Here is a 23,661-nt window from a genome sequence, read left to right as displayed (position 1 = left end):
TAGTCTGGAAACACCAATTGCTTTGTGCACGTATTTTCTTTTAAAATAAAACGTTGAATCTTATCAGCAGTTGTGAAGTTCATTGAGCAATTTATCACAAGATATCTTGGCTCCTGGTGTTGCATTGACCCTCTGTGATGGTGACGTTTTCAGCTGAGGAGATATTAACTAAGGCGGCGGGTCGACGCTGTCACTAATGGCCCTCCTCCCAAGTTAAGGGCCTGAGCAAAGCGTGGGTCCCTTAACACAGCTGGCGGTGACCTACCCAGGTGCTAATGGTGGGTTTTATTAAAAAGAAAACATTAAACTAACCTTTGTGGTGCGGCCCGGAGCCAACGTCTGTTTTCCATGTTGATGACTGATGTCATCAACATGAAAAAGGACTTTGCTGACAGCAGCACTGTGCATGCCTGTGCAGCGCCGGACCGCACAACAAAAGTAAGTTTCCTTTTTACACCATTAGCCCTCGTGTCGAAAACTACACGTGTGCTAAGTGGTGAAGGGGGAGCGGGAAGGGAAGCACCCTAAACCGATGAAAATATGAAAATGTTCGGAGCGAGGGTGTTGCCAGCATTCAGGTGGGAGAGGATCAGGGCCTGGATGATGGATCTGAAGTATGAGGCAGTGATGAAGAGTTTGATTCGGCACAATAGTGCAAGCTGGCACCATGCTAGTTATGTCTTCTAGGTACTTTGAAGGAGATGTCACTATCAATGGTGATGCTGAGGGATTTTTCACTGGCAGGGGCTCGGGGAGGAGTCATCGAGATCCAGCTGTGTCTTCTTCCAAGTGTTTTGTCCTGACTCGCACCAACCTGGCCTGCTGGAACAGCCCTGTCCACGCTATCTGTACACTGGCCTTTCTCACTCTCCTCTTCACTCCTTGTTTGCCCTCTCTTTCTCCTCCTCTTTATCACACTCTACAGGCATTACTGCTTCTTCCTTACCTTCTGCTCCTGACATTACCTCGCCCTTGACCTTCTCTTTCTCCAACAACCTGGTTCCTTACACTCTGACCTCATGTTAGAAACTCCTCCATGACTTTCTTTATTACCCCACCTTCTTCTGTACTCTATCGTATGATGTTACCACCTTCTCCTCAGCCTTCTATAATCTCAGCCTTCTTTGATGTCATCATCTCCTTCAACTCTCCACTGCTGTCACCACTCCAGAAGCCTACATATTTCCTGTGTACAGTGTAAGATGTACAGACTGTATATACTTGGAGTAAATATGTAAACTATTATGAAGTGTTTGTATTAATGCGAGAGCGGAGAAAGCTATACAACATTTCCTAGGGGAGATTCACGGACTGCTGAACACTAAAATTGTAACGTTGCTCTCCATCTCATTTATTTTCTCTATGTTTGATAAGCCTCAGGCTTGGAAAATGTGTTCACAGAGCCACTGTATTTGTCATGTCCCCCCCCCCCCGATCTGTAAACACAATTTCCAGAATGCACTGGATGAACTGGTAACAGCAGCAATGTGTGCCTTACCTTCGAAGGTCTCCATTTGGGTGGTGTAGAGTGTCCCTTACCCGGCAGAGGATTAGAATGTTTTGGGTTAGGGTTTAGGCCTCTAGGGCTGGTCTGGCCTGAGAGGCCAGTGGGGTTTGAAGGGGCTTTACCCATAGGACTGGCCTGTGGTGAGGCTATGTGACCATGTGCTACCATGCCCCGGGAGCAACGGTCAGGCAACCAGGTGCTCCTGCACATACCACCCTCGGTCCCAACTTTCGCTGATCAGGGAGGGACTTGGCCACCTGAGTCACTGACCTCTTCCCAGGCTCATGCAGAGACTTTGTCACAGTGGGTCGACAACGAGCCTTGCCCTATTGTTGCCACTGACATTGCAGTTTACTTGCCCCTGCCGAAAGGTTATACAACAATAATGGTCACTCTGGACATTTTGACCCAATTTCCTCACAAACAGAGTTATTGAAAGCTATTGGTTAAAAAACTTTGAGGGATAAATGTCAGCTACATGCATTGCCTCATCTGATTCATTCGAACTAGTGTCATAGTAGGTTTATTTGTATTGGGGAGCTGTGCATAAGACTTTAGCTGTTGCTTCGCTTGGGCTATCATCTGCAAACTAATGGTCAGAAAGAAAGATTGACTCAAACGATTGGGTACAACCTTTCCTTTGCCTGAATGGTATGCATTTGCAAGTTTCTCCACCCTGATGCGCTGTGTCTGCTTACCATGATTTATTTGTATGGCTACTCAGAATACTGTTTTGCAGAATTTGAAGAAGCCCAATGAGACTTTCAAAGAATATGCTGAACTTACTCAAATTCTGCACCCATATATCCTGTGGTGATCAGGTTATTCTGTTTCCCCCCTTTTATCCCTATGGCAAGGGGAATCAAAAGATTCATGTCCAGTATGGTGACAAAAAGACTACTGCTCTGCAGGAGCACAGGGATAAGTACTGGTTTCTCAGCCCTGCCCATCTACAAAACCAGCAGTGATATCCATCCTAAAGGTGAAACTGGCACATCATGAATGCCTTACCTCCTTTGCTTATTTAGGGTAGCATGGGTCAAGGGCAGGCATCAAAACAACAATAGTGTAGTAAGGTCCGTACAGGAAACAAATCTTCAATCAAGCAAGATTCTACACTACAGAAAAATGCAATTAAACTAAAACTTCACAGAGAGTGCAGACTTTAGGTCAAAGGGTCACTCTGGGTATGAAGAAGGAACGAACAGTCACCAAAGCCCCGAAGATGGATTCTGTAGTAATCCGAAACGTGTTGAACTCAATGGTGCTGTTTGAAATGGGTCTTATGGACTTTGATGAATTCTCAAAAATGTTCTAGTGTGAATGTTGTAAACACTAGTCATCTGCAATTTATTTGAAAATGCTTTTTGAACTTTTTTTGAAATATTGTTATACTTCTTTGTGTTTTTCGTGTGATTAATAAAAACCTGTGTGTATATTCCTATTGGAAAGTAATTTGAGTTACAATACTGGCCAAACTGCCAGTTAGTCAGTTCTGTTATGGAATCAGACTCACTCTCCCCTTGAGAGTTATATGTACTAACTGTTTGTGAAATACTTGATCGCTAAAATAAATTGATTAGGTCTATATCCATACTCCCCTGTATATCCCACCCTTGGGGTCACAGGGCAAATAGACCTTTGAGTGTTATCAGGGATATCTTCCCATTAGGGGTGCATGTGGGGCTACCGTGTGGTAACACACGGTTTCGTTTTTCTAGTATGAAGAAGGAAGGGTCTGCAGGCAAATTGTCTTTGGAAAATGCTCAAGTTCAGAAATGTGTCTTTCAAGGTAATGTGTGGGGTCTTGAATGTCACGAGGGCCCACAGAACAAGGCCAAGTGCACAGAACCTCTGTAGAAACCTTATGGGCTTCTTTCTGGAGATCAACAGCATTAGGCTTGGGCTCTGGGCACCTTATGGTGAGTCGAGTCCGCGTTGAATCAGTCAAGCTGGTACCAGGAGCCAGTACAAGTGGGCAGCCGAGGAGTTCCGGTAGCCCAGGGAAGAAGCCCTGCCGCCACCAAGGTGTTGCGTGTTGAGAGAGCCCTGTGAGCAATGCCTGGGCAAGGGCAGGTCTCGCCCAGTGGGGAGCACGTGTCCAGGCATGCGCTCAGGGTGAGCAATGCATGCCGATGCGGGTAGACCCGGGTGGGCCTGCTTGCTCTCAATGCTTCACAGGCCCGCTTCCAGCGTGAGGCGAGTGGGCCCTGCCTACCTGAGAGCACCGGTCCGCGTTCAGCATTGATGGAGATGGCTGCGATGGCCCTGCTACACAAACGGACAGGGCTTGCAGGTTGGGGTCCACATTGGGCTCAAATGGAAGAGACAATAGGCCTCATTACACGTTAGGTGGTAAGGGTTTACCTGTACCGTTAAGGGCACCAGTACCGGTAAACCCTTACCGCCTTACTACGAGTTCTCTTTGCGGGACCCGACCTTAAAGGCTGTTTTTACCAGCTGTTAAAGTAGGGTGCCGTAAAGGAACCTTGGAGCTAATTACGGTACCGCAATTTGCGGTACCATAATTAGCGCCTTCCCCATTCCCATTATGCCCTATGGGGGCAAAAATGGGAATGGGGAAGTGCCTTGGTGAAAGGGGAATTACCGCCCCCGCTCACCTTGGAGTAGGGCGGTAAATCCGCCATCCACCAAGGCGGACACAGTAAAATACCGGCGGCAACCATGGCGCCAATAGAGCCATGGTTACCGCCTGCCGTGTAATGAGGCCCAATGAAGGTGGATATCAATTATCCAGATCAAGGAGACAGATGAAGGTAAGAGCATGTCGCCGCAGACGCTGGTCCTCAGTAGCTGCGGTGTTCTTCTGCAAGCTATCATGCAAGGCAACCTGAGATGGGAATTATGTGGTATTGCAGACCAGGCTAGTGTTATTTGTAAAGTTTGATGAATGAGAAGTAGTGATAGGCGGCAGCTGTCACCCTTTTTCCTTTTGCCGCAAGCCTAGACCTGCATCCCAGGGCATGGCACTAAGTGGGTCCTTATATGGACTTTGTACTTAGCCTAAATCCACCTCCAAGTTCACAGGGGCAAGGGTGCTAGCCTGAATGGTGTGATGCTGTGGCGGTCCCCTGCTTGACCTCTTCAAGGAGTGGTGGGCAGTCTGAGAAGAGCACCACATTCCCCACAAGCGCTTTGAAACACATTGTGTATAGGCGCTACATAAATAAACTATCATATCATATCATATAATTGCAGGACATGTACACCAGTTTGGGCAGCTGCAACAAATGTGTTTTTGGCTGTTTCTGTGTTCATGTTCCTGTGCTGAGTTGAAATGGGTTGACGAGTGGGTTGCTTGTGCATGTGCTAACTCGACTTCAGGACAGATCTCGCTAAGAGTATCCTGTTCTAAAGCTGAGTTATCACACGAACGAACAACCCACTTGTCAACGAGTAGACATACTCTTCTGGCAGTCACCTGCTGGTTGAAGTGCAGATTGCACGTCGACGCGATAAGGAGGCTTCAGAGCAATTCTGTAGGCGTCATCTGCAGCCAGGGGTGGACTGGGAACTAAAAGAGGCCCTGGAATTAATTACTGGGGACCAAAGGAGGCCCTGGAAATAAGGTTCAAACGGTCCCATTTGACACATTTTCATCAAGCCCAATGCTTTTCCTATGAGAAAATTTGGAAATATCACACAAAAGAGGCCCATGGTGCAGAGGCCCACCGGGAAATCTCCAGAGTTCCCTATAGGCCAGTCCACCCCTGTCTGCAGCATGTCCTCTGTCTTTGTCTGGGGACAGGGCAGAGCACTGGCAAGATGAGTCTTTCCGGAGCGCCGCTCTGTCTTGTTCCGGCCCATTTCCTGGCCTGGTCACAACCAGATTTTTAACATTGGCAGCCTGAAAGCAGTATTTACAAATGTACAGTTAGTTTGGATAGGAGCGGTATACTGAATGTGCACCCGCTACCTTCCGGGTTGGCATTCAGGTGAGGGAGTACCCTCATTAATGAGGGAAAGCTGATTGTCCCTGTGTTTGCTTTGGATGGACACAGTATGCACACGGGCAATCTCGGCCTGCGCGTTTGCGCGACTCAGGAGGTGGTTCACATTCACCGTGCCCCCAAAAAGTACCTATGTGAAGGAGCAGAGAGGGTATAAAATTACTCTTCGAGGGCCCACCCCACAGTGAGTTGAGAGGCCAGTTGCAGACTGAGGTGGTGGCTGGCACCCCATGCCCACTTCAATGGGTTCTTGGGTTTCGACCCTCTGTAGGGCTCTGAGACTTATTTTTATTTGATTGGACTATTTTTTCAGCACTGGCCCCACACAGAGGTCTCGGAGTTCCTTACAAGGTTCAAAGGTTGGAAAGGTGGGAAGTGAAACTGAAATTAGAAAATATTTTCAGGATAGGATGGGAAGATTAGGATAGACAAGTGGCAGCAGGGGAAATGGAGCGGCCGGCTAATGTGTGGGGAAGCAGGTATGTTTTGAGTATATGTTGGGCATGCTACAGCACTCCTAAGGCTGCAGGTGTGTGCTTGGGCGGCCATCTTTCTTTCTGTAATGTAGCCCATGTGTGTGCTGGGGCAGGTGCAGTGCATGACTTGGTCTTCACCCCTTTTATACCACTGGCATATTCATTAGCTGTGTGATGCCTTAATTTTCAATGTCTTCAGGTTACGGCATCACCTGAGGAGCTGCGAGTATATAGGAGCACAGGACATGTTTTTACCAAACAAAAACTCTTGTTCGCAAAATCATTGGGTGCGACAGAAAGACAAAAAAACAAGTGAACGCTCGGCTAACCATGCAGTCAAGAGAGGCAGGCCACGTGAATAAATCATGACCGCCAGCCTAGCTAGTTATATCCTGATTGTGTTGTCATAGCAGCTTCCAAGGAGAGACAGGTGAGTGCTAAACAAGGAAACGCCACTGGGAAACAAGCAAGCGGTATACACCGCAATTCCTTCTACCACATTTCCAAACAACAGAGCTCTGCAAGAAAAGGGTACAAAGCAAAACACTCTGCACTCGCAATAATTGATTAAAGGATAATCAGAATCGTCCTAATGGGAGCTTGCAAATGCTCGTTCCATAAACCAGTTCCAAGATGGCCGCCCACATAACCCCATAGAAAGCCACAGCAGACAAAGCCCACCTGCCCTACTTCATTGCCAAACTAATGAAGCTTTTGGAGGTTGGTTGAAAAGCCAAGTCGTGAGCTATTTCCTGAAAGTCAGATGGGTCTCCGCCAGGTGGAGAGTTTTGGGTAGGGTGTTCCCCAGTTTCCATAATTACTAGGGATGTAGACACATGATGGAGCTATGCAGTAGTGAGGCTGGTGTAGAAGTCAGTTAATCTTTCATGCGGCTGTAACGAGCAAAGCACTTTGTGAAAACTCCTAATGTGTTTGGTATACAGGTAAGTACACAGAATGAAATCTGGCTGTGCGCTAGGCGCAGTAGTGTACTGGTCGCCCCCATTCCACACCTACAGCCATCTGTCACTGTCACCTTACAGAGCCTGCTTAAGGTGTATGCCTTAGTCAGTCTCGTTTTGATTCATTGACTCTACTTCGACCCGCTGGGAGACAGTCTAGGGGTTACCCGTCGAGACAGGGTTCTCAGCTGTCCTTCGCAGGGAGGACATTAGCACCACCTCTGTGATCCCACCCTAGTGTCCTAATGATCAAAGGTCCTTCATAGCGTATTCTGGCTTTTTCCCCCCCAAGAATTTCTCGAAAGGTCTGATGCCACTGGTACTTATGGGGCATTGGGACTAAGATGGCGGATTGCAAGCCCCAATCAGAGGGATCCATTCTTTTAGTGACTAGTGAAAATTCAATTTGTTTTGCTTTCATCCAAAGGTTTTAACCCACCCACTATAAAACGCAAAGCCCAACCAGATCCTGGTCTCATCTTTCAAGCATGAGACCTTTTATGCTTTTTGGTGTAGGATTCTACCAAGAAGCTAGACAGAAACAAACACTCCCATTTGTGGTCAGTGACAGGTTGCAATAGACAGGCACATATCATGAACATATATGGTGCCAAATCCTTAGCATCATGCTGACAGTAGTCAGTATACCTGGATACAACATGGCTGAACTCCTCCACTAAAATAGAAACACTGCCAACAAACACATACCACCCCACAGCCAGGTGGGCGCCAGTACTGATCAGGGGAACCAGGGACCTACTTTAAACATTATCCAAAGAAGGGCCTTTGTGGGGCACGCGTGATTAAAATGCTGCTCTTGATTGAATCATGAAGGGCACAAAAATGAGTAGGAGCAAGTCTTTAGGTGGTGTAAAAAGTAGAAACCGACAGGGGAGCATGGGACGATTGCTGTACTGGAGAGACAAGGCCAGCGAGGAAGCCGGAAGTAGAAAGACTGAGAGGATTACAGACGGTAAAGAGAAGGTGCGTTAGGGAGAGAGCACTAAGGAGGAGCGAGGGGCGAAATAAAAGAAGAACCAAGAGAGGAAAATGGAGGCGGCAGCATCGTAATCCTCGTGTAGGCCTCAATGCAAGGGCCACAGAGTTCAGAAGCAAAGCCACGGAGTGAGAGCGACTAATGATTCCCTTCCCCCTATGGCCTCAACCAAGGCCCTCTAGCCTCAACCAAGGCCCTCTAGGACCCCGGACTCAAAACATTTACATATTTCGAGTTTTTGGGCATAAACACGCTTTCAAACTCAAAGCTGCGCGAGCTCACAGTGTCTCCCAGGAGGCACCGCGGCAGGACATCTGGAGCCCCCATCCATCGGGCAGCTGACTGGCGGAAGGAGGAGCGGAGGAGAGCGGAAAAACATGAGGGTCATGGGTATAAACACTGTTCAGGGACACCTGGGGCGGGCAGGGGAGGGGGACGCAGGCCTTGGCTAATAAGGGTGCTAAGGGGCAGGAGAGGAAACAGTCACTGGCACTGCCCTCGTAGAGAAGAGGGGCAGACGGGGCAACACAGCAAGCACTGCCAAGGGAGAGAAAAGGAAAAGACAGGCCAGAAAAGGAAAAATCAGGCCCACCACCCTTGGACATAAATGCAATGTTATGAAACATATACAGCTGAAAGGAAGTTGGAAATGTACGTAAGATGCAGAAGATTAATACAGAATAGCAAGCAATGTTTGTGTGCCTCGCCAGATGTTTTGGACTGCAACTCCCAGTAGCCCCTACAAATATAGTAAACAGGAAGTGATCATGGGGGTGTGATGCCAAAATATCTGGAGAACTGCCGGCTGCAGACCGCTACTTTACTGCATATTAGAGTTTGGCAAGTATAATTTCGAGTAAGAGAAATGTTTTGGCTTTGTATTTGAAATTTCATATTTGCTGTTTACAAGAATGTTTTCTGTCTTGAAAGTGCGCCTAGAAGCGGGAAACACGTGTTGGCGCATTGCCTTGAACGAACAAATGTGGCGAGGATAAATCCTCTGTATGGGTCACGTGATTTAGCTCGAGTCCTTAGGAAGTTTGATGGTAAAGGAAGGGGAAGGTGGCGCTCCATGCCTATAGAAAGAAATGGCCTCCGTTTGAAATGCCGTAGAGAGTGTGTGAAAGTGCGGCGTCGGACGGTTACACCTGATTTCGAGTATTCGCAGCGCTGGTCATTGGGCCAGGTTTTCCCGGATCCGGCAAAAAATGTCTCCAATGGATCTCGTACAAGGGAAATATGTTTGTGCGCTTTGATATCATTGATCTTTTCTTGCTGCCGGGACTCGAAGTCAGGTCGTCAGGACTAAGCCAGTAGACCACTGGAACGTCTGGTTGGAACCCTTATGAATATGCCTGTAAATATTGCACTCTGCGGAAAATATTTAAGTACAGCGTTGTACGTTTAGAAGAGGCACACCTTTTCACCATTCCATCGTAATCCCCGGACTAACACTTTGTATGAAAACTTGTCTAAAATGTTGCAGGAGGGATCCAAGCCGTATCTAAAAACCTTAGAAAAAAGGGTCTTTGAATTATTGGCCAAATGTGTACTTCCGCTGATTGACTTGGTAGAGATTCCTCAGAAAGTCAAACAAAATTTTGGTGAGAGCAGATTGGATTGACACAGTGGATTCTCTGAGAGCACAAAAAATGCAAAAGAGTTTCTCAGTTTTGGATAAACCGATAGGGAGTGTGCCCAACCTATCTACGCAAATTTCCAAATGCAAATAACAGGGACAATTTCTTGAGATTTAGGCCGAACCTCCTTCCTATGAAAGAGGTTCTGGTATATCGTCACATGTTGCTCACAAATGAAGCTGCTTGTACATTCTGTAAATGGAACATCTTGGAGTAATTACGTAGGGTGACCAGATGTCCTGGTTTTGCCGGGACGGTCCAGGTATTTGCACCTCCGTTCCGGGGCCCAGCGACTTTTTTAAGTTTAAAAACTCCATCCCGGGATTTGGTTTTCGTGGGGATAACATTGCGTTTTTTTGGCCCGATATGATTTTTCCATCGGTTTGGCCAAAAACTGTGATGTATCCACCCGATCCCCAAAGCCCGGACAGGGTTTTTAAAGTTAAAATAATCTTGGTAACCAGTGCGCTCTCCTTCTGCGATTTTCACGCCCTCCAACATACCTTCCACCTTCCTCAGGGTCCCAATAAGCATTCTGTTCCAGCAACATGAAACGGAATAGGCCATACACATTCCACATAGAAGTAGGACTACAGGTTCATGGCTGATGCTGTAGTCCTACTTTTATGTCAGTGACCTGACCCGTTTTTTTATTTTCAAAATCTGGTCACCCTAACATTATGTCATGAACTAATTGATTGTGAGGGAAGTCGGAAGATAAGATCTAAGTGCAGAATGTCACAGGGACACAAAACAATGTTAACCTCAGAGGTTTTAAGTGTGCTGAAGGATTTGGGTTATTTTAATTTTAATGTGGGGGCGAAAGCGCATGGTTTAGAATTAGAATGAACTTTATAGACTGAATATGAAATGTGTATTATCCTTTTGGTCTCGTTAACATTATCTATATGAATTTCTTTGAGTCTATTTCTGAGAGGGTTGTATGTTTTATTGCATTTTATCCAGGTACATTATATTGGTGTCATGATTCCTGCCTCTCATGTCCCCAGCCCTCCAAGATGTCAGGCTGGAGCCAGGCCACGATCACCTACATGGCCCTCAAGGGCCTCTCCATCCCGCCAAAGATCCACTTGAAGTCAGACCTGGTGCTTGTGGCACCAGTCTCACTCACTCCCATAGGATAATATTGGGGATTGGACTTGTAGTGCATTGATGGGGACAAGATGGATGCCCCCACATATTTCAGTTCCCAGCACTGCATGTGCGGTTTAGTCTTTTGGGTGTGGTTCAGCCCAGAGTCACCTGGGATACCCAGAGACTATTTAAGCAACACCCAGGCTGAGAAACATGCTTTGCGTTTTCTGCACCTGCAGCGTGACACTCACCGTGTTCGGATCGGTCTCCAGTAGGCCTGCATCTTTCTTCTGCGCTCAGCTCCTGCAAGAACAATAACACCGTTGGGAACAGCCTTACCTTGCTGCGCTTCTGCCCATCAGTCATCTCTCCTTCTGTTTCTGTGGGCATCTTCGGCAGTGTCATTCCGATCCCGGCACGCCGCTTCCTGAGGAAAAGGGAAAAGAACAGAAAAAAGGCATTAGTAAGCATTCTGTAAATCTTCGCTTATTTTTAAATACTGTACAAGCTTCAAACGCTTACCTGAATACCAGCCGCTCTGGGGGAACTCTGTCTCCAGAACTTCTCATCCATCTGCAAGAGGGAAAAGACACTCCAGGTTAGCGTGGAAACATCTAGAGGCGCCGCATACCGCGCTTACCCACCGCATTTGTTCTTCATAACCGGCATCCGCGCTGAAAACGTCCTGACACCTAAATGACACAGAAAAAGAACTCAGTTCAATGCAAATATGAAAGGGGTGCATCGCGCATCGCACTCTCACTCACCTTCAGCGCTACTCATCTCGGCAGCACGCCGCCATCCCCGGACGCCATCATCTAAGGAAGGAATGGAACGAAGTTAGAGAACTGTTCAAAAGCCTCATTATACTTACCTGTCGGACTCTTGCCAGTGAAGTAAGTAGGCAGCAACGAGCCCGCATCAATCAACATGCCCCTGCGCTGAAGGCAGGATGGAGAGCACACTATCCAAGAAAACAAGGTGAGCTGTGGATCAAAGGGAATGGTTGGACCCCGGGGAAGAAGGGGTTCAAGCACACAGAGACAATAGGGAGTTAATCTCTATGAATCCTGTGTTTCAGGCCCAGTCTCCAGTCGAATAGTCTCCAGGGAAGGGTTCGAGGTCATAAGAGGTCAGAACAGGCTGAGTGACATCCCCGTGGCTACCAGGTGAGCGTTACAATGGGTATATGTGAAAAGTTGATTTGAAATTGACTGTAGCACACTAAATAAAAACATTTATAGGAAAGGTGCCTCCTTGCTTGGGTTAGTTTCTATTTGTTTGTTAATTTATCAATTAATATCCTGAAATGGAAATGTTTATTTATAAGGGGGGTAATGATAATCTCTTGAGTCATACCCTTTGCCCCCTCCACTCGCTTTTCTGATAGGTTCCAACAGTTCTTCAATTTCCATTTCCAGCACAGTATCCGCCACATGCATCGGCGAGAGGCGCAGAAACCCGGCTAGTGTTTAGGTTCCTGTAACTTTCACTGCTGCATGGGTAGAAGTGGGTGTCTCCACCCGAGAACAACAATGCCGCCATGTTAAACATAGCGTCTGTCATAGCCTCGTTGATGTTGAAGAACTGCATCTGTTTTTTCCTGGCAGAGTATAATCATGCATAATCCACAGAAATCCAGCGGCACCGTGGGGATCAGGATACAGAGGACCCTTTCCTTTTTAGATCCGCCAGAGCGCCAGGGGACCACTCCGGTGGTGATAGTGCACGGTACAAATATCCTTTAACATTAATATTAACATTAACTAATGAGTGCGGGAACAGTGGTTCCGTATTGTCCACACAGGGTTCCAGCAATGGGGTGGATGCGAAAGAAGGACTACACACTTTTCTTCAGCACCAGAGACGTTGCTAGGGGGACCTAAGGGGCTATTGCCCCGGATCCTTTGGTTGTAGCCCCGGATAAAAGCTCAGGGACTACAACCGAAAGGGTAGCTAGACCCGAGTCCCGACCATCCCGACATTAGCTTAGCCCCAGATCTTTTCCAGACCTAGCAAGACCCCTGTTCCGCACCCACATTTTCTAGAACGACCTGTGTATGAGGTGGTGCCAAAGTACTGCCTAGGGAGATAGAAGAGACTGGAAGGGAAAATCACAGGCATTGCTCACAGAGAGAAGAGGAACAGGAAGTGGAGAAACACAGGGAAGAGAAGAGGAACAGGAAGTGGAGAAACACAGGCACTGCTCACAGAGAGATGAACAGGAAGTGGGGAAACACAGGCACTGCTCACAGAGACAAGCAGGGCAAGGGGGAGGACAGTTTATAAAAGTGGTATTGCCTTCTGGTCCCTCTTTCTCTTTCCAGTCCTTACTGAGTGAAGATAATCTGCCTTGCAGAACCCCAGATGAAGAGCATGGACCGAACCTTTGCCCATGTCCCTTATTGGAGCTATATTGCTATGCTTATCAATCAGCTCCACCTGTGTATTCTGTCTGCTACAGTGTTGCTTGCCTTTGACTCTCCTCCCAGCCTTCCTCATACAAACCGCTGTTCGGAGAGGGTCCTTCAGAATTGGCTAGAAGGAGCAGGTCTTTCCTCGCAGTCCAGAGTTTGACCTGTAGCCTAGGAAAGGCACACTACCGAGGACAGCCGGGAAGTGGTCTCTCGGTACGGGTGCAAGCATATGATTTTGACGATGTGGCACGCAGATGATAGTGAGACATTTACTCATGTTCTTGTATGGTCAAGTCCAAGGCTCCTGGGATCCCAGAGTGGTTCCTCACCTTCATACCTCTCCTCCCTGTTCTTCTCAGCTATTGCTGGCGGTTTAGGTATTTAAGTCTTGTCATAGGTGCTTCAGGCTTCTGTAGCTTGTTCAATGTCTACAGGTCCACTAACACCATATGAAAAATAAAGGCGTACTAATAATGGGTTATTTATAACGCGTTTAATACCAAGAGGTTTCTAAGCGCGGACCCGGGGATCGAACCTGTGTTGCTCTGTGTCTTGCTTCCAAGGCGAGCGCGTTGCCCCTAAGCTATCCTCCCGAGACTAGTCATCCAGCCAAACGGTCATGAGCATAGGAAGCTCGCCAGGTCGTATGACTGTAGCAGAATACTGCTGAGGCAATGTAAGAGCATTTTAATCATCCAGGTCTTATTTTACCACCAGTCCATGGTCTTCCACGCTGTGACAAATGGCAATGTGCTTCCAGTGAGGAGGAGGTTCCCAGAGAGGAGAGAATGACCCTGGGGGCCTCCTCAATAATGAAGAAGGAAAGATATTTGCATGGAAACATCGTACCTGTCAACCTTGTGGAGTTGCCAAGGTGAGTGAGACAAGAGGATTGTGAGAGCTCCATTGACACCTATGGGCATGCAAGGCGATTGGCAGGTGAGGAAGCTAACTCTAGGGCGGGTGAGTTGACACGGGTGAAAAAGGTCAAGAGAGAAGAGTAGAAGGTCATTTCGGGGTACATGCAGACCAATCTGATGTTCCCAATAACATGTTATCCTCCTGAGAAGCAGCTCTTTACACTTCCCACTGATGTCCAGAACATTAAAAATGTGTCCTCGAAGTAGTGGAAGGACATAGAGAAGGGCTGCTTTCCTCGTCACTGAGTTTAATGAAACCTACTGCACCAAAATAACCACATTGGGCCTAGTCCTCAGCTCCTCCGCTGCTCAAAATGGCTGCCTGCAAGCCACACCAAAGGCCGGATCAATCAGCTGCATTGCCTTTCCAGAATCACCCTACCTCCCTCAACTACCACGCCCATAAATCAAGACACTGCACCACTCGTTTAACACTAAGAATAGGGGTGGGCAAAAATCGCACCGGCAAAACGAATTTGACGACATTCGTCAAAAATTCCATTCCACTGGCGGGGCCAAAATGTCATCTGTTGTGTAATGTAATGTAAAATATAATTTGTCATTTGTACAGTGTCTTTATCCCATTGGTATGGCATCAAAGCGCTGTAGGTCAACGCCGTGGGGGGACGGTAGTCGAAGATTTGGGAAAATTGATCAGAGGAGTTTAGAATGTGTGTGTGCATTTTGGCGAAAGCAAAGCTGGGTAGGGTTGGCCAGCTCACTACTAGTTACCAGTATCGAGTTGGCTAGTGGATGGGTGCTTTGAAGTTTACAAGAGAGTATGCAAGAGTAGTAGAACTCATTATGTGTCTTATGTGTCCAGCTAGACCACATTTCTGTCATGGAGGCTAGATGCATTCTAATGGCAAAGGTGCTGTGCAATGTGTCATTGGGAGTGGTGCATGGCTACAGCTGCCTGCGGGTGGGTGGATATGCCTTTGGTTATCTTCCATAAGCATGGAGTGTGATATGTACCCACGTACTCTGGCTGGCTTCTTGGTTTCGTAAGTGTGGCATGGACTCTCACCTGTGTTATGCTGGAGATTGGAAGAATATTCTTAACGTCATTCGGGGTGATCTGAAACACACACAAAAACTAATTTTCTTCAAAAAACGAAATTAAAGGAGACAGACATCCCTTTCCTGCCCAAAATTGTATTTGTCAAAAACGAAGTTTGAGAAAAAAAACGAATTACGGGCAGGAAAAGGCCCCAAACGGCCAATTGTGCTCCGTGGACGGAATTGGCGGATTGGGTGAAATTTGCAAGGAATCTGCCAATTTTCCAGCGGAATGGAATTAGCCATTTTTTCTCTAAAACAGCCTCACCACCCTGGCACCCAACCGATTTCTCAGCAAAGGTGCACTTTTTTTTTAGCACAATCAGAATCACACTGATGGACACAATCAACACCCGACGCCCCAGTACAACCACACATTAGGCCAAAGCCAACAGCGCACTGGTATTCTCAGGACTCTACCAAGAGCAAATGCTCCACCCGCAAGCAAGAGACGGTCTGGCGTAAATCGAGGTTGGGGGAGTATCAAGCGGGCGAAGAAGCTCCTTCTTTACAAAGCAGATGAAGCCTAGCCTAAGTCTAGTAGTAAACAGTTCCAATGGTTGACTAGCTGTGATCTTTTTTGGTGGGGGGGGGGGGCGCTTTCCAGGAGCGAGAGTTAGGGTGTGGACAGAGAGATTGATGCAATCATCTGGTCAGTGGGTGCAGGCCAGACTAGAATTTTGCATTGACACCCACTGGGCTTGGTGGAGGTGGCAGTGAGCAATTGAGGGTGTTTAAGTTTGCTGTCACAGAGGACCCCAAGGATGCACGCCTTAGGAGATAGAGTGAGGAGGTTGGTAGTAAAGGAGATAGAGGATGGGGGAGTGTGGTTGACATTGGAGGCCAAGAGACGTTGGCCCTCATTCTGAGGTTGCTGCTAGTCATGGCGCTATTAGCGACATGACTAGCACTATTACCGGTACCGTGTCCGCCACTGTTCAATGGGGACTTACCGGTCTAGTCTGACCTTTGCGGGACCGGTGAGTCCCCATTGAAAATGTCAATCCCCATTCCTATTTGAGCCCCCATAGGGCTCAATGGGAATGGGGAGTGTGCTAATAACGGTACCGTAAATTACGGTACCATTATTAGCTCTGAAGTCCCTTTGCGGATCCCGGCCATAACACCTGGTAAAAGCAGGCGTTAAGGACGGGTGGCAAAGGGACCTCGTAGTAGGGCGCAAAGGGTTTACCGGCACCGATGTCCTTAACGGTGCCTGGTATCCCTTTGCGCCCTACTCGGAATGAGGCCCATTGACTTCTGTCTTGGAAGAGTTTAACATTACGCAATGCGGCGTCATCGAGTGACAGATGGCGGAGAGGGAGCTGACGATTTACTCTCAGATGTCATGGTTGAAAGAGGGGAACATTATCGGGGTGTCGTTAGCAAAGAGGTAGTAATGGACCCCAAAGGATGATATGACTTTAGCCCAGGAGGTGGTGTATGGGGTGTTGAGAAGTGGACCCAAGACTGATCCGTGTGTGGGTCCCTCGCTGGAATAAGGGTGGGCGTGCCGTTAGAGTTCTAGGAGTTGGAGTAGTAATAATCTGAGAGAAGGAATCCACCATTCAAGTGTGGTGTCCTTGAAGCCTCAGAGGGATGATCAGGGCCACGGGTGGCAGAGAGACCGAGTAGAACGAGGCTAGAGAAGGGTTATGGGTGATGAGCAGTGGAGAGGAAACTCGGGGACAGGTGTGAGATCCTTTCCTGTGGAGTGCTGCTGTTGAACAATATTGAGGATTCTGGACTGGTGGGGCAGAAGAGAGACAGGTCGCTAGAACGAGGGATGGTTAGGATCAGCGTAGGTCTTTTCAAGGTGGCTAGGACTGCGACCACCTTGTGGCAGGCTGGAGATGTGCCAGGTGAGAGAGAGAGATATTAAATATGGCGGGACAGTGAGAGCAGGTAACAGGCACAAGCTATTTGATCATTTGCGGTGCAGCCGTGTCAAAAGGGGTGCACGATGCGCAAATCAAAGCAACAAACTAACCACGCCCCTTTGAAATCCCTCCGCTCTGCTCAGAGAGGGCTCATCTTTCCAGCTCAAACCAGTTTCTACCCCACCACCTATGTCGTGGGCGTCACTTTTACCTTTGTTTTACCTCATTCCATTGTATTCAATGTGTGACCCAACACTACAACTCTCATCAGGGCATTGCTGGAGAAGTGAAAGCCCAGAACTGGAGCATGATGTCCCTCCTGACATGGAGTACTTTGGCAATTCTACTCTTTATGTGCCTTACTGACAGCGCATGTGCATATGTCTTCAAGCTGTCAAACACTGCATCTATCCTCATTAAGATCTGGCATTCCCCTGATCCCTGTATGCTGTCAATGAGCTCTTCAAGCACGAAAGCCTTCTCCACCCTCAAAGCAACAAGCTATGAAGACATCCCATGAGGAAAGCCATCGTAGTGCAAATACTCTTTACCCATACGAAATCAACGCCCCACCCTTTCACGAGGCACCTTCCACAGTGCCATGAAGACCGGCGAGATCCTTCCATTGCCGAAGACGTCCACATTCAACCTAAAAGATCTGGTGAACCATTGTCCCATCACGCCTCTTCCGTCCATTGCCAAAGTTATCGGAAACATGGTAGCCCTCCTGCTGCATGAGGGGATTACGGAACACAGTCTTCTTGAAGAACATCAATCTCTCTTCTGACTACCAATATCTAGGTTATTGATGCTGCTCTTTGTATCGTCACTGGGAGGATAGCTCTGGGGCAACGCGCTGACCTTGGAAGCAAGACAACGTGGAGCAACATTGGTTCGATCCCTGGGTCCACGCTTAAAAACCTCTAAATATTAAGCACGTTATAAATAACCAATTATAATTATAATTATCAGTGATAAAGGAGATGCTGTTGAACTCTCAACTGGCGTTGACACGGCACATCATATCAAACTGGAACCTCGTGGCCAGCACTTTCAAGCACATACACATTCAAAACGGTGACAGAAATTAACCTTGATGAATTCTTTCCCCGGCCCAATCTATACCTCTCTTTGAATGCTCCTTTCTAAAAAAAAAAAAGAAATCATATGAGGTGGTACCGACGCACCGTTATATGCAAGATCAAGCTCTCATCCCAAGCACAGACTTCAGCACCATTGTTCAAGCCCTGGAACCCCCACCTGGATGGTGGCAATGCCTTCCTTGCTGGTATTACTGCTTCCTCCATGGCCCTGTTGAAAGCCGCTCAGCATGCAGCGACTTGTCTCAAGGTAGGAGAGAAGACATTTAACCACATCATGCCCTACCTTAGGGAACTGGGCCAGTTACTCCTTCCAGATAGTAAGCATCATCACATTCAAAGAAATGAGAACCAAGACACCACCCTACCTGGCTGATACATTCACCATCTCTGGATGCCAGCACAGTACAAGAAGCATTAACACTGGTGCCTTCCTGGTTGCCGCTCTTTTTCCCTACTTAAGGAGCCCTCCAGCCTCTTTTCCTTTGAAGATGGGGAGCAGGTGCAAGTGGATCTTGGTCACCTGGCCTAAGCCCCGCCCACCTTTTTAGCCCTGCCTCTTCTTTCCTGCTCTTAACTCTTAGATCACGGGCGGCTCTCACCCGGGCGTCCGAAGCGTAGGGCAGTCGAAGAAAAGGGCAATTCCTGTTTGGACCTGTTCGTGCCAGGAGGATCCAGGGCCCAAACCCCTGCTCACAAAGCATCCCCCTGTGATGTTCCCCTGTGCCCTCCCTTCTCGCACAGAGGTGCTGCCTGTTTTTCTTGATTCTGCTACCCTGCTCCCCTCCCTCCCCATCCAGCCTACTTCTGCAGGAGTCTGTCCTGATACATTCTGGTTCCACCATCAGCATCGTGTGGCCAATGCTGGATTTAACTTTTATGGACTTCATTGATTCACGGTGCATCACCCTTTCTCATGGTGGCCCTGAATCATGCCTAGTACGGTAGTTGTCTGTCGGTTTCCATTTCCTTTCCACTCTCCCCCTCCCTTCCTTATCTATGTGAATATTGCACTATATGAAATGTCGTCAGGCCGAGCATGATAGTTAATTTCACATCCTTACTGTTCCTGGCCTTTAAGAATGTAATTGTATTTTCCCTTGTTCCATACCTTGTCTTGAAGCGCGTTGAAACACATTGTGTATAGGCGCTATATAAATAAACTATCATATCATATCATAAGCCGAAAAAAGTAAGAAATGCAATAAAGAAATAACAAGAAAACAAGTCATCTCCTGCAACACATCTAGAGTATGGACCAGCATCTGGTCACACATCGGGTCAGCTTAGCAAAGGAAATGATGGCACACCTGGCATACATCAGGACAACTCTACATCGGAAATGATGGCACACCTCTTCAAAGAACTCCTCGTAAAACGCTGACCTGGGATCCCAGCTGTTACGCATTCCAGGTTCTGGCTTTAGTTTCCCCTCCACTTCATTCTTTTGTGCTATAAATATCTCAATTACTTTATACATATAGTCAGAGAGTAATTAAATACCTGTAGTTACACCACATACAGGCAGTCACCGGTATGTGATGCAAAAAAGGTAGTCACACAAACTTCCACTAAGGATAAGTAGGACTCCAGGTCATACAACCTGCCCAGAAATATAGCCCTAGAGGCAGGCTGCCCGGCCCAGCCTCCTATTGCTGTTATGAGATTCTGGTTCCGGGTTTGGCGGGAAGTCCATTTGGAGGCACTGGATGAGCGCCGGATCTTGGCCCCCCTTAAGAGGTCCATTGGCGGCACACCTGTACGGCCATGATGTTCTCCACATCATACCCTATGAAGTCTGGCAGAACATTTTCACTTTTTTAGAGTTGTTAGTCTAAACAGTTACATTGAAACAAAGCTATTCTACATGTCACTGAATGCAGTTTGTTTAATGGAACTCCGGGATAAATAAGTGGCGTTTGGATAACAATGAGTAGAGGTCTCCGAGCTGACATACAAACACATCTGTGAAATCACACATATGTGGCCAGTGGTCAACCTTCGGGTCATCTTTGACTCTTACACTTTCCTTCTCTGCCCACATCTCTGACATCTCTAAAAAGTCAAACTTCTTACTGCACGTCCTCAGAGGTACTTTGCCTTTCCTTTCCTTCCCTCAGAAGCTCACTGTCTCCCAAGCTCTGGTTCTCTTGAGGTTGGACTACTGTAACAGCCGCTTACTTACCTCTCGGAAACATTCCACAGACAGACTTCTGTAAGACCCTCCAGGCTAGTCAACCTGAACTGTTTGTCCGTTCCCAGATTCAAACTATCCAAGGTTGGAGGTTGTAGCTTCCCTGTAAAAGCTGCTCAACTCTGGAACTCCTTGCCACCATCACTCAGAGATGACCAATCTTACCTGAATTTCAGATCAAACACTATCACATGGCTCAAATTCCCCGACCTGTAAACCTGTCGGTGTAATTTCCACCCTGTGACCCTATGCCTCTGCAGCTAAGATGTAACTTAACACTACTCCTGATCCACTGTAAAAATGCAAATTCATGTATTGTGTGTCCTATTTGTAACATGCCCTAGATCTTCCAGACCTCACCGATCCGTTTATGTACTGTATGTCACTCTATATAATTGTATTTCATTCTCTGTAACATTGTAACTAAGCTTTGCATATTCTTGTAACTGTTGCGCCCTGATACCCCCGTGTCTGATGCACATTACAAATAATAAAACAAACAAACAAACCCTATAATTCCTTCTTACAACAGGTCAGTCATCATATGGAAGCTTCTGCCTCTAAAACCAAAGCATTGTGATAATTGTCAAGTGCAAACACAATCGCCCAAATAATGTCAGGAAAAGCCAGACACATGTTTAAGTTTCTTTGTTTTTATAGTGCAAACTTAATTGAACAGCTTATGGTGATCTCAATGTAATAAGGTAGGGATAATTAGGCTTTGTTGGTTAAAGTGGTTTGCAGAGGATCATACATTTATTCATATATTTATTTATTTTTCAATTTATATAGCACACCCAGCATGTTGTTGAATTGGAGAAGCTGGGACTTGTACCTATTTCTTGGTCTCCAATATACCAGTAGACCACATCTTCTTCCATCCTATCCTTAATTTGACACTAACATACTAAGATTTTAGTGTTGTGCTCTTACATGGGCAGATGGCACTCTTTGTGTTTAATAAAGCACACATCTGAAGCACACAACCACATTCTAAACGTATCCAAACATATAAAACAAATTGCGATGGAAATCTGTTGTGTGAATGTGATGGCTGCCGGAAAAGCACAATATAACAAGTGGAAAGTGCACACACTGTTTACAATCAAGTGCCTCACAGACATAAAACATCACCCTTAAGGTAACTGCAGAAACAGAGATGTTGTGAGTGTGTATGCGCTCTCAGACACACACACACACACACACACAGACATAGTAGGAGTACAGCTACCCACACAATCATTCTGGATATGCCATGCCAAGAGCTACTGTGGAAAATGTTTCATTTCGATATGCAAATTAATAAAGTGTATACTCTTTTGGTAGCAGTGGCTCCCACTGTACAAGCGGCCCTAATTGCAAATAGGTCATTGGGACTGCAAACTCTTAAAGTGCTGAACCCAGAATGATTTATATCAGGGTGTTTTTTTCACTGAGCAATAAATCACTCTTTGACATCTAAGTGTGATGAGGGCCAGGAGGCCAGGGATCACAGAGGGATTGCCCGGGTAGCAGGGAGGTTGCTAGGAGTACCAGTAACCCCTCCAACCCCCCCAGACCCCTTCCGCTACCGCCAAATGATGTCCATGAAATTCCACAAGGGAAATCTGCTGAAGCTGTCCCAACATTTCAAAATCTGCAGAGGATTTCAAAAATCTGCCGAAGATTTCTAAATTCTGCAGAGGATTTCTAAAATCTGCAGAGGATTTTGAATGTTTGTGCTCATAACAAGTTTGCATTTTCTGCATGAAAATCTGCTCCACAGATTTGGACGGTCTCTAACATTTTGATGTTTGCCGTTTGCAGGCGGTGCTTGGCACTATGGCTGCACCTGGGCGCAGCTTGGCAGAATATATGAAAAGCTATGGCTTTTGTCTGCCACCGTCTTGTAGGCATTTTCCTGATTTTACCTTTGGTGGCTTTGTGTTGACATCATGTGATGTCATAACCCGTGATGCTAGGGTGGGTGGGGAAGTGTTCAACGATTGTGTGATGCCACTGTTATGTTCTCCCTCACTAAGATCGAGGAACACAAGTAAAGCACCGCACGTGCGGTGTAACTCTGCGCAGCGCCCGCATAATGAATACTGAATAATGTTCAGACCAGACCTGCCTAGTGTCCGGGTTTAGCCTGGAGACTCTGGGTTTCCACGCTCTTCTCCGGGTCTCCAGGGAAGAGCGTGAAGTCTCTGGGTTTCTGGCTGTCCCAGCAACTCCGCTCACACCTCCATGTGATTGGCTAGAAACAGACTGCTAGTGGCCAATCACATGGAGCTGGTGGGCAAAAGTGGTGATGGCTGTGGGCGGAGTCTTTAGTGGATGTGGGCGCGGCGTTGTGTGACGCAAATATCCAGGTTTTCCTTTTTGAAATGTAGGCAGGTATGGTTCCGACTAGTTTGCTGCGTGGAGTGTCTTTCTCATGAACATGTTTTTCCTTTTCTAACTCTGGTGTATTGGCCTCTTTTTGGCCAGGTCTTCGTGTCTGGTTGCTTAGATATAGTTCTGAAATTATTTTTATTTTAATTAAATGGTATTGTTTAAAGAGCAGACTTGGCTCAAGAGCAGTGGAGCGCTGTAAACACTGTGCATAGCCAGCAAATCTCCTTAGCCATAATTTCCATCTGGGGGCATTGTGGTAGAAACAGTTGTATGGCATTCCCATTCAAAGGGGGTGTTACATCCGCCTTGCGTCCCGCTACGCGGTGACGCAAGGCGTTCTGAATAAAAGCCCCGCCCCTGCTCCGCGCGAGCACTTCTGGGCAAGACACCAACGCACGTGTGTCTGTGTTTTCCTTGCTCCCGTTGGAGCTGCGCTGCGGGGCCTTGCTGCCTAAGGCCTTCACCTCCATTCTCCCGCTGACGCCTCGTTCAGGAGTGTGGAACACAACACTGGCGACGAGGAAGCGATACAAAACAGCACACGCGACACCACCGCCCAACACACACAACCCTCGGAAAGGGTGACATTTTTGGAATCACGGTGGGGGCACCCAAAACCCCATCTGAAAAAAAGAAAAACATATTTTTTTTTGTTTTCTTCATTTTCCTCAAGAAAACCGAAACAGCCCATACAGCACACAATTGGATGGTAACTGATTTGCCCACACCTACGGCCACAGAAATGCAGCACGGGAAGGCCTGTACACCATCGGGCAGGCAGCTTGAGGTCCAACAGATGGCAGAGGAAGCAGCCTCGTGCCCAACACGTGGACACACGACAGGGAAGCCAAGAGGAATCACCCACAGTTTTCCAAGGTGAGGGAGCATTGCCACAAGTGCGCAAGGATAGACGTCAGATCCACGAAATATGGCGACAGGCACGTCCACTCCCAGGCCCAGCATGCCCTCCGGAATAGCTGCTAACCTGTCACCGTCCACGCCACAAGCACGCCCACAAGGAGGAACAACCATTGCACTCAACCCTTTTGATCCATACACCGACC

Source organism: Ambystoma mexicanum, chromosome 1p (assembly GCF_040938575.1).
Source record: "Ambystoma mexicanum isolate Mex_15411 chromosome 1p, UKY_AmexF1_1, whole genome shotgun sequence".
NCBI lineage: Eukaryota > Metazoa > Chordata > Amphibia > Caudata > Ambystomatidae > Ambystoma > Ambystoma mexicanum.
The sequence above is the reverse complement of the archived record's forward strand: the minus strand, read 5'-3'. Positions refer to the sequence as shown.